The following is a 17,794-nucleotide window of genomic DNA, read 5'->3' as shown; positions in this document are numbered from 1 at the left end:
AATGTGGCGTTTCTTTCTCTGGGGCAGATGCTAGAAAGGTGTTTATTGTGAGTTGACAGGGGTCTTGGTGGGTGGTGAGGTGTGAGTCAAAATTCGACTATGCATTTTGGCATTTTGTCTACAGATGTTTCTCAGATGTTTGTGGGCGGGCATGTCTTTAAATAAAGAAATACTAAATGTATGTTTCTTTTGTGGAGGAAAGGAAAAAACTCACACTTAAAAGCTTGGCCCTTTTATGCCTTCAATGGCACCCTTGTTTCATGGCCAGATTAGAATTAGTTATTTTCTGAAGGGAAAATTTGATCATTTAAGGAAAAATCATCTGTTAGTTTGAAATTAACATGCTGATGAAGAACTTGAACATGACAATGGGGAAAGGATGGGAAACTTCATGGGGTACCAGATACTAGTTTTATGCAGTCCTGCTCTCCTTCATACTTCTGATGTACCCTCCCCCGTACTCAGGCCAAGAACTGGATTTGGTAAGGCTCATTCCTTACTCCATATGTTCACTGCATTTGGAGTTGTGGGTATCCTCAGAATTCACAATCTGTACCCATTTATTATACCATGGAAGTCATATCTTCCATTGTAGATGCTGATTTTATAATATTAGAGAAAGAGATCTTTTTTAAAAAGATTTTATTTATTTATTGACAGAGGGAGAGAGAGAGCACAAGTAGGCAGACAGGCAGGCAGTGGGAGAGGGAGAAGCAGGCTCCCTGCTGAGCACAGAGCCCTATGCGGGGCTCAATCCCAGGACCCTGGGATCATGACCTGAGGTGAAGGCAGACGCTTAACCAACTGAGCCACCCAGGCGCCCCTATAGAGAGAGATCTTGAAAGATATTCAACTTTTAATTTCTTCAGAATTATATTGATATATAAAGAACTGATTTGCAAAGGTACAGAAAATCAAACCATGCTTTCGAGATTGTCTTTCTCTTTTTTCTACTTTAAGAAAGAAATCTTAATCTCAGGAAACAAACTGAGGGTTGCAGGAGTGGTAGGGGGTGGGAGGGATGGGGTGGCTGGGTGATAGACATTGGGGAGGGTATGTGCTATGGTAAGCGCTGTGAATTGTGTAAGACTGATGAATCACAGACCTGTACCTCTGAAACAAATAATACATTATATGTTAAAAAAAAGAAGAAGAAGAACAAGATAGTAGGAAGGGAAAAATGAAGGGGGGGAGAAATCGGAGAGGGAGATGAACCATGCATGAGAGACTATGGACTCTGAGAAATAAACTGAGGGTTCTAGAGGGGAGGGAGGTGGGGGGATGGGTTAGCCTGGTGATGGGTATTAAAGAGGGCACGTACTGCATGGAGCACTGGGTGTTATATGCAAACAACGAATCATGGAACACTACATCAAAAACTAATGATGTAATGTATGGTGATTAACATAACATAATAAAATAAAATTTAAAAAAATAAAGAAAGTAAAATAACAAAGAAAAAATAGTCCATTTTGGTTTTGGTTTCAAGAATCAAAAGTTTGAAAAGAAAGCTTTTCAAGTTTCTAAAGAAATCTCTTCTTTTCGTTTGAAAAATCTATTCGAAAAACTTCACAAACAGATGAAGAAACTCCTTATAGAGTTGATTAATCTGCTTCGTGAATAAATGGGAAAATAGTGATGATGAAATGAGCCTGGAAACCAAGAGCTTAAACATTATGTAGAGTTTTCCTGCTTCTATCAAAACTTCTTAAAATAATGTTTTTGACAGATGCTTACTTTGACCTCCACTTGTTAGCAGTTATATGGAATTTACCCCCAAAAAAGTTTATTTTCAAAATAAGTTTGTTGTGTATGGTTAAGGAGACCAACTTTTTCCATTTAGTTCACTTAAAATTCTTAAACTTTAATGACTATCTTAACAAGAAGGAAATATTTTATCTAATGCTTCTGCTTAAAAAACAAAAAGACAGCCGATGAATGATTATAAGGATAGTTGCTAACAAAATGATAAGACTTGTTACATTTGTTAGTGACTATGTTCTGATAGGAATATAAAAACTGCTTCTTCAACTTAGCTATTATTTAGACCTATACTGTAGGTCTTCCACAGAAATAAAACCGAGAAAGGTGAAGTGTGAAAACCCACGTAAAAGATTGCTTACAGTCTTGATTTCTTTCCCCTAAATCAGGACGGTGTGTTCCAGCAAACCCAAGGAACAGATCCACTTGAAAATATTTAAAGTACACGATTTCTTCATTTTAACTCATTGTTACACTAATGACTGACTCGTTTCAGTGCCTTATGGAAAGTGGGTCTGTCTTTACTGATATTTGAGGACCTGACAGAGTCTAACTGTAGCCAGTCAGTAATTGTTGCTCAGTCAGAGAGCCACATGGTATTTCTTGCTTTCCTTTTCTCCTGGGTCTTATCCCACTTCTCCCATCCCTTTCTTCACTTCTCACCTACTTGGAGGGAAAAACGGTGGTAAATAACAGCTCTATTTTTTCCTTACCCAAAATATATTCAGCAGAAGGTCCTGAGAACAGCTAACTTGGCTTTCATTGCTGATGTAGCAGGATGGCAGTCCATGTTTGTGAGGTTCAGTATTTCATGTTGGTCCGGTACCTTCAAGGCAAGTGTGTCAATCAGGATAGGCGAGGTTATGTTACGGAAGCAAACAATGAAGCAATCACAGAGGCTGGAAAGAACAAAGGTTAATATCTGGGCTGCTCCAGATGCCCAAAGCAGATTGATGGGAAGTTCTGTTCCCCAGACTCTGGCTTACAGGTGCTCCTCATCATAGAAACTTCCTTCTCATCCAGAGCTGCTGCGTTTGCTGCAACAGGGAAAGAGAACATGGCGAATTGAAGCCCTTGTCCTGGAAGAGACATATACGTCCATTTCCCTCCATTTTGTTGTCCAGAATAAGGGACACAGTCCTGCTTACCCTTAAGAGGACAGGGATTGCAATTCTTTGTATTCCCACAAGTAAGGAGAAATATTAATATTACCACAGCAGGTCTGGGATTTTTGTTTTTGTCTAAACTGACCCTCTAGACAATACATAAAATAAAATGATCTGAAATAAAAATGACTGTCTTGCATGTAATAAGCATTCAGTAAATACTTATGAGTGGCAGGTTATTAGTTTTTTTATTGCTGTATAACAAATTAGCATATATTTAGCAGCTTAGAACAACACCCATTTCTTAGGTCACAGTTCTGTAGGTCTGAAGTTCAGCATGGTGTGACTGGGTTCTCTGTTCATAGCCTATGAGGCTAAAATCATGATGTTGGCAGGCCGGGTTTCTCATCTAAAGGCTCCGGAGAATTCACTGCCAAGCTCCTGTGGGCTATTGACGGAATTCAGTTCCTTCCTGTTGAAAACCTGGGGTCTCCATATTCATGCTGGCTATCAGCGGGGTCTCTCAGCTCCTAGAAGCTGCTAGAATTCTGTGTCATGGAGGAAAGGTTCTTCAAAGCCGGCAACCAGAATCTCCCTCACCTCAGATCATTTTTATGCTTCAAGTCTCTCTGACTTCTTCCATCTCTTACCTCTAGATCCATATTTTAAAGGCTCCTATGTTTAAGTCAGGCCCACCCAGACAATTTCCATATCTTAAGGTCAACTGATTTGGGATCTTAATTACCACTGCAAAATCCCTTTTGCATATAAAGTAACATAGTCACCGGAGCAATATCTTATCATATTTACAGGTTTCACAGATGCTCCGGGAGAGATTATATAAAGGTGAGGGTCATTAAAGATCATCTTATTTAATTTTTATTTATTCATTTATTCATTCATTTATTTATTTAGGGAGAGAGAGGCAGAGGAGGGACAGAGAGAGAGAGAGTATCTCCATGCTGGGCATGGAGCCTGATGCAGGGCCCCGTCTCACAACCCTGAGCCAAAAATCAAGAGTCAGATGCTTAAGTGACTGAGCCACCCAGGTGCCCCAAACGGGTCATTTTAGAGTTCTATCTGCCACAGCAGCCTGGTCAGAGTAGAAAAAGTATTCCTGAATTGCCCAGATGACTTGGGTTTAAGAGCCAGTTCTGCTGGTTATTAGCTGGATCATTTTAAGCAAGCCATGAGAGTTTATTCTCCGTATCAGTTTCCACAATTATAAAATGGGAATATTATTCCCTGCCCTGCAAACCCCAGAGAGTAGTTGTGAGCATCGAATGAGATTATGCGAAAGCTCTTTGTAAACTTTAAAGATCAACACAAATGCAAGTTATTATTATTTTGTTTGAATTTAATTTTGCTTCTGAGGACCTGTGAGACCAGATCTTTTAAAAACAATGCTGGATGAGGAGGCAGGCATAGGGGCGGGGGAAGGTCTTGAGAGACAGGCTTTTTGGCTTTCTGTCCTCAGAGAACACAAATTTGATGAGCTAATCGTAAAATAAGTGAAAGCATATGCTACACATTTCTTTTTTTAATGCATGAAATAGGTGTAAAATTTTAGAGGATCACTTTGGCAAGATGTTTTTGGCCTCTGCTCTATATAATGATAATAATACATTACCATATATTTATGTGGTGTTTTCTGCAGGAACTGAAACACTTTATTAGAGAGAACTGTTCCTCTTCTGAATATGACAGTGAGTTAGTAGCAGATGTAAACCATTTATCCAAGTATAATGTTAGCATATAGACAAGGCCATTCCAGAGCATAGGACCCTAAAGCCACACATAAGTACTTTCTTTTTCCCTTTGATTTATGATATCTCCCTCAGTTAACGAATAGTTCTGGACTTTATGAACCCCAAGCCCACCTTATTAGCACATGCCTACTCCATATTTGTTTTACACTAGGTTGAGCATCAGAGTAATTGCATGCTTCCAGTTAAACATTTTCCCTTGGTCGTAGGCATCAAATAAATAAAAGTTCACACTGATTGAATAAATTCTATGAAGGTATTGCTTTATGCACAACCTTTGAATTTTCCAGCTTTTACACAAGTACACTAAGTGATTGTCAGACACCCAGGTATGTCTTGAGACACAGGACTAAATCCTATGGTCCAAATCCATTATCTTTGCTCTGAATCCATCATGAAGGACACTACCAAGAATGTTTGGAATAAGCCATCACTTACGGAAATACACTCTCAACATCATTTAAGCTTGTTTTCCCTTCAGTACTTTCTCCTTATCCCATGAAGGTTGGAATCTGACTGATTTTATTTCCAGTGAAAACTATGCAAGAGAAAATGGTTTCTAACATGCACCATGAGAAAGGAGGTTAGCTATAAGGAAGAACTTTCTGACAATAACAGTTGCTTAATATTGCAGGGAGCAACTTAGAGTTTTTGTGATTTGCTACCCAGGAGGATTTAAATGGGGACAATGTTCATGGCATTGGTCCTGGTGTAAGCCTAGAGATGAATTTGGGATCCATTTTTCATGGCTTCTTCCTACGATTCTCTTATTCTTTTTGTTTGTTTGGTTTGGGTTTTTTTTTTTTTTTCTTCCTTTTTTTAAGAAAGGCAGACTGATAAATGCAGCACCTCATTTGGATGTGTCTGAAGTCTTGGAAGTTTGACTACCCTATGTTCTCCAACAAATGGACCTTGAGAGCTGGTTTGGAGGTTCTCACAGGGGAGCGCAGCTACTCGTATACCCTTGACTGAAGAACAGTCCTCCTCTAGCAGGGAAGGTTGTCCACTCCGACAGAGAGCGCTGAGTCAGGAGGGACACATCTGGAGTGGTGAGGGAAGAAGGAGACACCCACCTAGCCAGCCAGATCAGGCAAATCCACCCTAGCCATCACGGGGGTGACAGATGTCACAGCCAGATGGCCCTCACATCCTCTCTTATTCCTTTCTTTAAGGATGAATTCTTAGGCTGCAGATAGAATGGCCACACATCTACTCCAAGGTTTAACTACTAAATTTAAAAAAATATATTGTTTGTTATTTTAAAATCACAATCCTCCTCTCTCAAAGCATGGGTTCTAGGTTTGAGATTCCTAGTTTGTTCCTTCACCTGATGGATTTGTTTTCTCCCAATTCTAACATTTCTGACCCTCAACACTAGATTTTGCAAGATTGTCATGAGGAGAAAAACCACTCTGGGGGCACAGACTGATAATGTGCCTGCTCTTGGTTGTCATCTGGGTTCACATTCAAAAACAGCTATCATCTGTGACTCAGTAAATAAAACTATCAATTCTAATGATACATTCTTTAAATAGAAATAGTAATACTTTTCTTATTGACTCAAAAATGTACATCAGTAGTTAGAACCACCCAAAATGTTAGATCATTTAATTTCTTAAGCTGTGACAAATATTGTGGAATTTGTCTTATACCTCATATATCCTTAAATGCTTAACAATAAAACAGAAGATCAAGTTAAAGCTCTCTCTCTCTCTTTTTTATTGAGGTATAATTAACATGCAATGCTATATAAGTTTTAGGTGTACAACATATTGATTCAACAAATCTGTATACTACTCAGTGCTCACCACAATAAGTGTAGTCACCATCTGTCACCATACAATAGTATTACAATATTATTGACTATATTTCCTATGTTGCACTTTTCATCTCTGTGACATATTTATTTTATAACTAGAAGTTTATACCTTTTAATCCTCTTTGTCTATTTCACCCTCCCCCAACCCACCTCTGGCAATCATCAGTTTGTTTTCTGTATTTAAGAATCTGTTTTTATTGGTTTGTGTGTTTATTCATTTGTTTTGTTTTTTTAGAATTCACACAGAAGTGAAATCATATGATATTTGTTTTTCTTTGCCTGACTTATTTCACTTAGCATAATGCTATCTAGGTCCATCTGTGCTGTCACCAATGGCAAGATTCCATTCTTTTTTATGGCTGAGTAATATTCCATTTTATACACACACACACACATACACTATAGATATGTATATATCCATTGTGTATATGTATATCTCATACATATATATATACACTCACATACATATAGTGTATATATATGCATGTATATATATATACATATATGTATATCTCACATCTTCTTTATCCATTCATCTATCCATCTATTGATGGGCACTTGGGCTGCATCCATATGTTGATGGTTGTAAATAATGCTGCAATGAATGTAATGGTGCTTTTTTGTATTAGTATTTTCATTTCCTTTGGGTAAATATCCAGTAGTGGAATTACTGGATCATGTGGTATTTCTATTTTTAGTTTTTTGAGGAATGTCTCTACTAGTTTCCACAGTAGCTGCACCAATTTACATTCCCACCAATAGTGCACTAGGGTTCCCTTTTCTCCACATCCCCATCAACACTTGTTATTTCTTGTCTTTTTGATTCTAGCCATTCTAACTGGTGTGAGGTGATACGTCACTGTGGTTTTGATTTGCTTTTCCCTGAGGATTAATGATGTTGAACATCTATTTGTGTGTCTCTTGGCCACCTATATGTCTTCTTTGGAAAGCTCTCTCTTTTTAATAGCAAGTTTTTAATCTTGTACATTCATATGCAACTGTTTAGAAATGACAGTAGGACTTATACGTTTCAGATATGAGTAGAGTTTGACCGGTAATGAATCTTAATAATGTGACATAATGTCAGATAGTGGTTGGTTTTTTTCTTTTTCCTATGCTAAGGCTAGATATATAGCAAGATTTTTAGAAGTGAATTTATAACCAATTAACTTTGGAAAAGAAAATACAATTAAAAGACCACCCAGTTGATAGCAGCCTTTAAATAACCTGTTAAAAAAATACTTGTATACCGAAGTGAGATCCAGACACAGTTCTGATTATTTTTTTTTAAGATTGTTTGTTTACTTCTTGGTTCAAAAAAATCCACAATAGATAACAGTGGTTTTCCAAATTTCTCATGTAGTTGTACGATATTTAGTTACCTAAGATATTGTACATAGAGCACAAATCAAGTTCTCTAGATTGTAATTTCAAGATAACATGACAATAATGCAGAAAATATGGACTGCTTAAGCACTGAATAAGATACAAAGCAATGAATCATTAATTCTGTCTTACACCTTAATCTTTCTTAAATGAAATACATTGCCAGCTGCAGCCCGCCCCCCCCCCACACACACCACTCCTTCCTGACATGCACAGACGCAGCCTCTCAACGCATGAAAGTGTAGAGAGAGAAAACTGAGAAGACTGGTATGGCCCAGAAAACCTGAAATATCCAGCCCCCAAAACCTCCCCTTCCTTCCTGGACAATATCTGTAGGATTCTTCTCACATAAAAATGAATTAGTCAAGTTTGACCATATTGGTGGCTTCTAAGCTAAGTTGTACATCTTTTTTTTAATTCTCTTTGGTGCCTCCATTCTTAGTCCCCAGCAGATTTAAGAACCTTCCAGTTCCTGAATGTTTCCGCATTTTATGAGCAGGCTTAAAACTGATTTAAAGTATTATTGCTTTATCATACTTCCTTTAACCAAGACTAGAGGAAGAGGAAGACAGCAGGGCAGATTGTGAATCTGTATCACTCCCAGGGGCAAGGCCACTGACACAAGCATGTCGACTCTTCTCAAATATGAAGCGTTCATGTAAGCAGCCTAGCAGATGAGCTCTTGACTGTAGAAGTATCATCGCCTACTTCACAAGTGGGAAATGCTTACGAGGTGCCTGGACTCTGCAAGGGTGTGTTTCATATTTAATTCTATCAAGAACTATAGGTGGTGTATTATTATCCCCATTTTACACAAATGGAAATGTAGAGTCAGAGAAAATGAGAAACTTGTCCATAGTAAGCTGTGATTCCAATGTCAGTCTGACTGTCTAGAAAGCTCACACCCTTTATTTTACTCTTTCCCTCAAGATACTTGAAGAATCAATTGTAAAATTTCCCTTTTATGGTCTAGTACTATTTGAATGCCTCATTACATATCCAGTAGGGCATCCATATGCTTTGCTGGGATGTCTTTCTGGCAAAAACTAGAAAACTGTGGGGTGATAGGCTTCCAAATGAAGGGTTAAGTGAACCAGCTATAACAACTTACACTGTCTTTTATCAAATCTCTATCTAAGCTTTAAGAACCTGGGAAAGGATGACTCACACAGCCCAGAGGCTCTCGTTGGCTTAAAGGAGAGCTGCAGTGTGTCGGGGGCAGATCTGCTTAATGCAGACTGATCAATGAAGGGTCTGAATTCTGACTCACACAGCTACATGACTAAACTGGCCCTTTTGAAAAAATCTGGAAGCAATGCTGCCCTCTTGAATGGTACTTTTCTGTGGCACCAACATGGGGTTATCGTCCTAATGTGTTTATAACAACCAGAGATATATCAGAATGTGAAATCTTCAGGACACGGCTTTTGTAGCAGTTTTGGCACAGTCTATTCCACTGAGCCTTGTATGTTTACGGGAAATATTAAATAATCATTTGATTGGTGATTGGGGATAACAGACTGAGAGCTGGGGGATATAAAAGTGTGGGGTCAGAGAGATTTTCTTGACTACAGAAGATAAGGAGCTACAAGCTGTGGGAAGCGTTTACAAGAGAGTGCTGTCTCTATGCAGACATTCTAGGCTGGCTGTGTGGGCATGAAGCAATTAGGTCTGCAGATGAAGGGAATCAAAAAATATTTCTAAGAAATTTTAAAGGTGTGAAGAATTTGAGAAGACAGATAGATGAGGAGAGAGGGTAAACGGATCTGACAGACTTGCTGGCGGACTAACTAAAATGTCTTGACCAGAAGTGCTAATGAATAGAGTCATGTATATTTCCCCAAGAAAGAGAACACTGCAGAAATATCATAAAATTCCAGAGACACTAAAATCACCACTTATTTTATGTGGAAAGGCAATAGGCTACAGAGAAAAAAGCCAGGTGGCTTCCTAATAATTCTGGCCCTGACCGAGGTAGGGATAGAGATATTCCAGTTACCTCACATGTCCACAGGCAATGTTGGGCCCAAAGCTTTTGTATTGCATACTGAGTGACCTAATCAGATAAGCACCCTTAGATTTACACTGGAACTTTAGACCAGGGTGTGGAAAAAATGATGTGATTTTGCATGAAGATGAATTCAGAAGACATGGTGCGGGGGGATGAGAAAGGACTCTTTGTTTCATTTGTCAACACTGCAGAAGTATCTCATTAAAGCTTATCACATCCAAATTAGTCATGTTCAGTCCAAGCCATTATCAGCACCAGAGGAATCAGTAAAGATTATATAATGGATCCTTTAATTAATCTAGTCTAATTCTTACATATCTTGCCTGGGTTGTTGGCAGAGCCTCCTAATTGGTTTTTCTTAATTGTGATGACAGACTGTAAGGTAGCTTCCGTGCTCCCCCACTTGGCTGGCATTCACACTTTTGTGTCATCTCCTCTCGAGTATAGGCAGGGCCTGTGACTTGCTCCTGACCAGTGCATTTTGGCAAGGTAAGGGGATGTCACTCCCGTGATCATGTTATGTTATATAAGACTCTATACTGCTAATAGACTTGCTCTAGAGTCTGTCTGCCTCTCTACCTTGCTCACTCCCCCTTTTTTCCTCCATGACTGGCTTTGAAGAAGACAGGTACATGAATCCTACCACTGCAGGAGAGTGAATTCTGTCAACAACCCGAGGGAGCTTGAAAATAGACCCTTCCCCAGTTGAGCCTCCAGATGAGAACCCAGCCCTGGCTGCCACCTTGACTGAAGCCTAGAGAGGACCCAGCTGAACTTGCCCATTCATGACTCACAGATAACATCATAAATACATGTTATTTTAAGCCAGTAACCTTGTGGTAATTTGTTACATAGCATAGAAAATTAATACTCTAATATTGCCCTCTATTTCCAGTAATAGCTATTCTCAACACAGCAGCCAGAGAATCCTGTTAATATTCAAGTGCTTTCTCTATTTAAACCTCTTTGGTGTCTTTCTCAACACAAAGCAAAAGCCAAAGTTTATACCATGGCTCACAAGGCCACATATATCCATTGCCTCTCTCACTGATCTATTGCTCTTTCATTGCCCAGTTTATCCATCCTGTCCATCCTGCCAACTCTCCAACATGCCAGGCACCCTCTCTGGGCTTTGGTATTTTTGTTCTCTCTGTCTGGAATACTTTTTCAATATCCACGTGGCTTACTCTTTCAGCTCTTGCATGTCTTGGTTCAAGGGTCACTCTCAGTGAGGCCTTCCCTGATAACCCTAAAAAAAATTGCAATATCCCTCCCACCCTATTACTCCTCACCACCTTTTCCTGCTTTTCTTTTCTTCATAGTATTTGCACCATTGGATATACCCTGTGTTTTACTTATTTGCTTACTGTCTATCTTCCTGCACTAGGCCATAAACTCCATGAGCATAGGAACTTTTATCAATTTTGTTCCCTGTTGGCTTTTAGGTTATATTTCCAAATTAAAGTAAAATCTTTTATTTAAGCATGACATAAGCCTTATCAAAAATTCTCAAGCCTACTATCTAGATTATCTGCTGTATGACCAAAGGCATGGACCATCTCAGAAAAACAAATCTGTGCTGTGGAAGAAAACCAAGATCAACCTGACTCACTGAAACTCATCCCATACCCAAATTGCCCTTTGGTTTAGATCTGGAGCCCAACTCTACTATCAGAAGATCAGCCTTCCCAACAGGGAACTGACACAAAACCAAAGCATCAAAATCAAGATGCCTTCCATGTGACATAGTTGTTCTCAAACCAAAGTTCTATCAACTAACTTTCTCTATGGTTGAGAAATGAGACAACTCATTTCTTTAAGCAATCATAAGAATGATTTTGCCAACACCAACTTGTCACTAACTGACAGAACCAGATCTCTAAGGCTTTGGATCTAGAATCTTAACCAATATCTGCTGAGCAGCAAGAGTCCAGGCTTGGTCCTGTGACCCAGCCTGTATGCCGAACAGGACTTGCGGGGTGGGGATGTGGCAGGATATCTCCAGACCTGTTGGGTAGCAGCAGAAGTGCAATCATTTCACACAGATTAGAGAATAATTGCTTGAAAAGAGAGCGCCTTGGTGTAGTGGAAAGAGAGTGGATCTAAGCAAGACCTGCTTAGTTTAAATCCCAACTGTGGTCCTGACCTCACGATCTTAGGGAAATTATAATTTTCAACTTCATTTCTTTATTTTTAAAATGGGAATACAGTTTCTGCACCATGGAGTTGTTATAATAAATAAACACGTTAGTGAGTGTCAATTCCTCGGAATGGTGCTGGTACATAGAAGGAGCTCGGTCAATGGCAGCTACTATTATGATAAAGGTCCATTAAAGAACAACTTCAAGCATTGCATTATTGGTGTGGAATAAAAGCAAACACCAAAGAACAGCTCTGAGCAGTGCTTTATTGGTGTGGCAATAAAAAGAGCATGGCTAGATTTGAACAAAAGGATGCACATTCCCAGGTGACAGTGCAGAGCTGGAAACCGAAGAGCTGTCCTCACATACATACAATGTAGGCATTTGCTCATGTATATATTTGCCCTTTTTGTGACCCATATGGATGATGACTGAATAGCAGCATTTTCTACGCTATGTATTATACTGTTTGGTCTGATGATTCATGTTTCTATGTAACTAGAGAACCAACATTCTGCCTGGATTTTAGTTCATTTATTTGTGGTTTAGTGTAGATGTACTTCTCTGTTCTGGCAGGATGGAGGAGGTGGCTTCCAAATTCCCCTCAAGCCCCAACTCTAGGAAAAGCTTCACTTAGAATACCTTTCCTCTATTAGGGTAAACTCCTGGAGCACGCGCCACGCGCAGACTAATTGAGACAACGTAACCTTTCATACTCACAACATCACACCTGGCAAGAATACATTGCCCCCATAGTAGATGAGAGATGTAACAGCATGAGAGACCCCCCTTCCCAGAGCCTGTGCTCTACAGCTACCATCAGAAAGAGCAAAGGAGTCCCACAGGGACCTTACGAGCTGATCCAAACAATAACCAGACTTTCCAGCTGGGGCGAGGGCTCTCAGCTGGGTGTGGTTTCTTCACAGCTTCCTGGACCATGGCCACATTTTCTCAGCATGTGCTGCTTCAGTAAGGTTTGCTTTCTTATGGTGATGGTGGTGTTCTTTGCAATAGGGGTGGTGATAGCCCAGGGTAATAACATCCCACCATGGTGTCACGGAAGCCACAAAGCCTGTCTCTTTGGCCCTTTTGTTCCTACGGTTCCTACACCTATCTTTGCAGTCCTTCCTTGTGCTGACCCCTCGGGAAATGTGGTGGTCCAGACACGGCTTCCCCAGCCCACCCACACTATCCTCTTCTGTCAGGGCTACGTGCGATGCAGGAGCAGGTATGGTGAACGGAGAGGAGAATCTAGTGGCTCCTAGACTTCGGGATTTCAAGACAAGTACGTTTTCCCAAGTAAGAGCATTAACAAAAAACAACTGCAGCCTAATATCAGAAAACAATACCGTTTAGGTTTTAGAGCCACACCATCTAGATTGTAACCAAATCAGCCACTTAACAACACTCGCAGAAAACGCTTCACCACTCCGTGCCTCATCTTTAGTCTCTTTACAATGGCTTCTCCTAAAAATTACAGATGAATTACCTGCTACATGCAGACAAAGCACTTAGCACAGTGCCTGGCATATGTGGCTATTATGCTCATTATTATAACTTCATAAAAGAAAGATTATTTTAACACCAAAAAAGTAGAAGGTATCTCAGAGTAGAGGACAATCCTTTCCAAGAAAACACAGCTGACAAAATAAATATGTGTGGGGGCGCCTGGGTGGCTCAGTCGTTGAGCGTCTGCCTTCGGCTCGGGTCATGATCCCAGGGTTCTGGGATCAAGCCCCGCATCGGGCTCCCTGCTCTGCGGGAAGCCTGCTTCTCCCTCTCCCACTCCCCCTGCTTGTGTTCCCTCTCTTGCTGTGTCTCTCTCTGCCAAATAAATAAATAAAATCTTAAAAATAAATAAACGTGTGTGTGCGTGTATGTGTGTACATGATCACTAAAGTTTCATTTTATAAAGGATAAAATACAATGATTTTCTTAACACCTATTGGCCAGTTTGCAGATATAGTCAACAGTATTATTTGAAGTCAAAGTCAAATTCAGCTCTGTCCTATACTCTGTTATTTAAATGCCCAGTATTGAAAATATAGTTTCTCTTAGGCTTATTTTGAAAAATGGAAGTAACACAATGGTAATATACCCAATTCAAAATATTTAGAGCTAATTAAGAGAAATCAAATATAAATAGCCCCAAGGAGCCATGATGGTAGTCAGCCCAGTTTCAGCAAGGCAGAAGGAAAAGCCTATTGGATAATCCTAGTACAGAGCCTCTATACCAGGGCCCAATCCATAGATAGGCTAGCCACCATAGACCTGTGACTACTTCCCTAAACACGTGGTCAGGGACTTCTAGCTCTAGAAAGTCTTGAATAACAATGATTTGTTATCCTATCCTTGTCCAATACCCTATTCCTGTCCATCACTTGGAAGAAGAGTGACACAAGAATTGATACATCCACTCTACATGATGAGTGATTTTCGTACTGTTGGAAAACTGACTTTTGGGCTTATGTTACTGTATTTTAATTCTCCCTACATGAAGAGGATGAAAGGCATAGCAGTGGAGATTCCTGTCTGTCCTTGAAGCAGGTTTCATACCTTGAAGCAAGAAAATAAATTAGTCGATCTCTCAAGGTTTCTCCTAGTCTCAGTAACCAAGTACCAAACATCACAGTGCTAGCTGGCAGAAGTTATACTGGGAAGACACAGAAGCAGGACAATGGATAGTATACTGAAAAATGGAAATTCAAAGACCTAGACTTGAAAAAAGTTTTGAAGTAGTCAATAATTGTAACAGTGACACAGTAATCGCCATTGTTAACACTCCCCTCCTTGTCCCTAACAAAAAGCAGTATTTTCATCAGGGTGTCAGCTGAGAATAGAACTGTTTCAAATGAAGATTCACTTGTAAGGTTCAAATAAAGACACTTGAGTGAAGGTACTTTTTATCTAAATGTTGGGAATAAGCAAAGGATGTGAAGGCATCCAGAGACTAGCAATAGTGGGAAGTCTGAAAGATCAAGGGAAGGAAATAATGTTGCTGGAGCTCACTGAGAAAGAGCTGGGGCCATGGGAACCATGCATGGGGAGAGACCCAGCTGCTGGCAGAAAAGCAGTGCTGAAATAAGGAGGCAGAGGGAAAGAAATACCTCAAACCCTCTCTTTCTTCCTGCCCTGCAGTCTCTGGCCAGTACCTCCTATTGGGCTATGGGGTAAACTCAATTGGGGGCCAGGCAGCAAGAGGGGTCGGGAGATGCCATCTGCAGGTCCAGGGCAGAGCAGGACTGAGAATGGACATGGGGGGCAAACAGAATAATAGAACCAGCACTTACTATATGCCAGGCCCTCGGCTGGTTGCTTTAGGTAGATTATTTTATCTAATTATCAAAAATAAGTACTAGTGTTATCCTTGTTTTTATAGGCATGAAAACCAAAACTTAGAGACGTTAAATAACATGCTCAGCAGAGCACAGTGCCTGCAAATAGTGCAACCCAATGGTTGGACTCTGCTAGATAGTTAGAAAAGATGAAGAAATAAAGTTTGAGATGTTACACTAGATCAGGTGTCAGCAAACCAGGACCTCTGGGCCAAATCTAGCTGTTTTTGTAAATAAAGTTTTATTTGAACACAGTCACACCCATTTGATTACATTTTGTCTCTGGCTATTTTCACCCTAAGGCAAAATTGACCTGTTGCAACAGGGACTGAATGTTTCACAAAGCCTAAAATATCTACTCTCTGGTCTTTTCCATAAAATGTTTGGTGACCCCCTTCACTAGACAGAAGAAAATATTTTACTTGGAGCTGCTCTCTGACTTCTCTGATTCTGAAAAGGCCACCCCATACTCTCAGAAAACACTCAGAATGAACTCCCTCTGGTCTGGACTCAGCCTGTGGCTGCCTAATGCAATCGGGGCAAAGGAAGACACAGGGGTCAAAAGGGCACTGAACTAGAGATGAAGGCAGCTGATTAAAGATAAATTGTTTATTGCAAGTATTAAAATCATTAATATTCATTGCATAGACTTTGAAAAATATAAAAAGTGTGATGAAGAGGATAAAAATTACACCACTCGGTATTTTTTTTAAAGATTGTTTATTTATTTATTTGAGAGAGAGAGAGTGTGTGTGCTCTAGTGTGGGGGAGGGGCAGAGGGAGAAGGAGAGAGAGAATCTCAAGCAGACTCTCTGCTGAGCACAAAGCCCTACGCGGGGCTCACTCTCAGGACCCCAAGATCATGACCTGAGCCAAAACCAAGAGTCCGTCACTCAACCGACTGAGCCACCCAGGGTGCCCTTTTTTTCTTTTTAAGATTTATTTATTTTTTTTAGAGAGAGAAAATATTTTAATTATACACAGACACATACTTTTTACTTTTCCCAAAATGAGTTTATACCATGCATACTGTTATGTAACTTACCACTTGAACTGCCTTCTAACCTAAATTTTCTATAACATATATTTTTCCTCAAGGGTATTATAACAGCTATTGAAATAATAATTCAAATTTAAATAATTAATATTTATTTGAATCAAGTTGGTCTTACCCAAAATTTATTGAATGCTTTCCATATGCCAGATACATGAACAAGAGACTTGTATCTGCTTTTAGAGAGCTTAAATTCTGGAAGGGAAGACATAGAACTAGTGAATGGGAAAATAAATAAAACAATTGCAAATCATGATCAATGGTTATACCAGAAAGAAAGGAATAATAGAGAAAACTTACATGGGGGTGCTTTATATAGGCCAGCCAGAGAATACCTCTCTGGGAAGGTGGAATTTTAGTTGAGATCTGAAATGAGAAGAAATCAGCCATGCCAAGAATGAGGGAAGAACATTCTATGCAAAAGGAAAGCTCAATGCAAAGACCCTAAAGATGCAAAAGAAGCTTGTTCAAGGGACCAATCAAAGATCAGCATGGCTGGAGATGAATGAGTACAGACTGGCTGGAGATGAATGAGTACAGACAAGAGTATCATAAAATATGGTCAAAGGTAGCCAGGAGATTAACACCTTGGGGTATACAATGAAATACTACTCAGCAATAAAAAAGAATGGGCTCCTGGAACAAACAACATAGAGAATCTCAAAATCATTATATGGCTTGAGAGAAACCAGACACAAAAGAGATAATATCATACACTTCTATTTATAGAAAATTCTAGGACAGGCAAAATTTGTCTATCATGATAGAAATTGTGATAACAGTCCCTTAGGGAGTAGGGCAGGGGTTAACTGAGAAAGGTATTTTTCTGGGGTAGTAGAAATGTTTTATATCGTGATACAGGTGTGTGTGATATGGGTGACTACATTGGTCAGAATTCATCAAGTTCTACACTCCTATATGTGCATTTACTATAAGTTATATTTCAATATAAAATGAAAACCAAATGACAATGAATGCACATACACAAGTGAGAACAGATTGGACCATTTCATGCAGGAACTTTGAACCCATGGTACAAATTTAGATTTTATTTTAAGCACAACAGAAAGCCCCAAAACAGTTTTAAGCAGTGAAATGACATGATCTGATTTATGGTTTAAGATCAGTGTTGCTGCTATTGAAGAATGTGTTGGAGGAGGACAACTGTGGAAGCCCCAAGACCAGTTAGGGTGTGTGTCAGTAGTTCAGGTAAGAGGTGATGGTGGGGAGCACCTCAGAGCTAAGGTGGACACAATGGACTGGGATCCACCAGGTAAACGTGTGAGGGTATGCCAAATAAGCCCCTTCCTAAGTGAAATTTGTGGGGTTTTTTTGTTTTTTGGGTACTATTTCTATTATAAGCCATGCTGCAAGAAACATCCTTATAGATCAATGTTTGAGCACATTTATGGGTT

The 17,794-nt window shown here is 39.7% G+C and overlaps 1 long non-coding RNA gene across 3 annotated transcripts in view; it reads right to left on the bottom strand.

Annotated features, from left to right (window-relative positions):
• The window catches only part of LOC123837908 (uncharacterized), a 78,665-nt gene that overhangs the window by 9,084 nt on the left and 51,787 nt on the right, over positions 1–17,794 (bottom strand). For 2 of the 3 annotated variants that reach the window (XR_006789312.3, XR_008505345.2), the window contains one exon: positions 2,478–2,587. This is a non-coding gene — a long non-coding RNA (uncharacterized LOC123837908). Of the gene's footprint in view, positions 1–2,474; positions 2,799–17,794 lie in introns of those variants that run through there. The other variant, XR_006789313.3, reaches the window with a different exon arrangement.

Source organism: Mirounga angustirostris, unplaced genomic scaffold, assembly GCF_029215605.1.
Source record: "Mirounga angustirostris isolate CCGP_5_RB_7025 unplaced genomic scaffold, mMirAng1.0.hap1 SCAF_8, whole genome shotgun sequence".
Classification (NCBI taxonomy): Eukaryota; Metazoa; Chordata; class Mammalia; order Carnivora; family Phocidae; genus Mirounga; species Mirounga angustirostris.
This window is presented reverse-complemented; position numbering and strand designations above follow the sequence as displayed.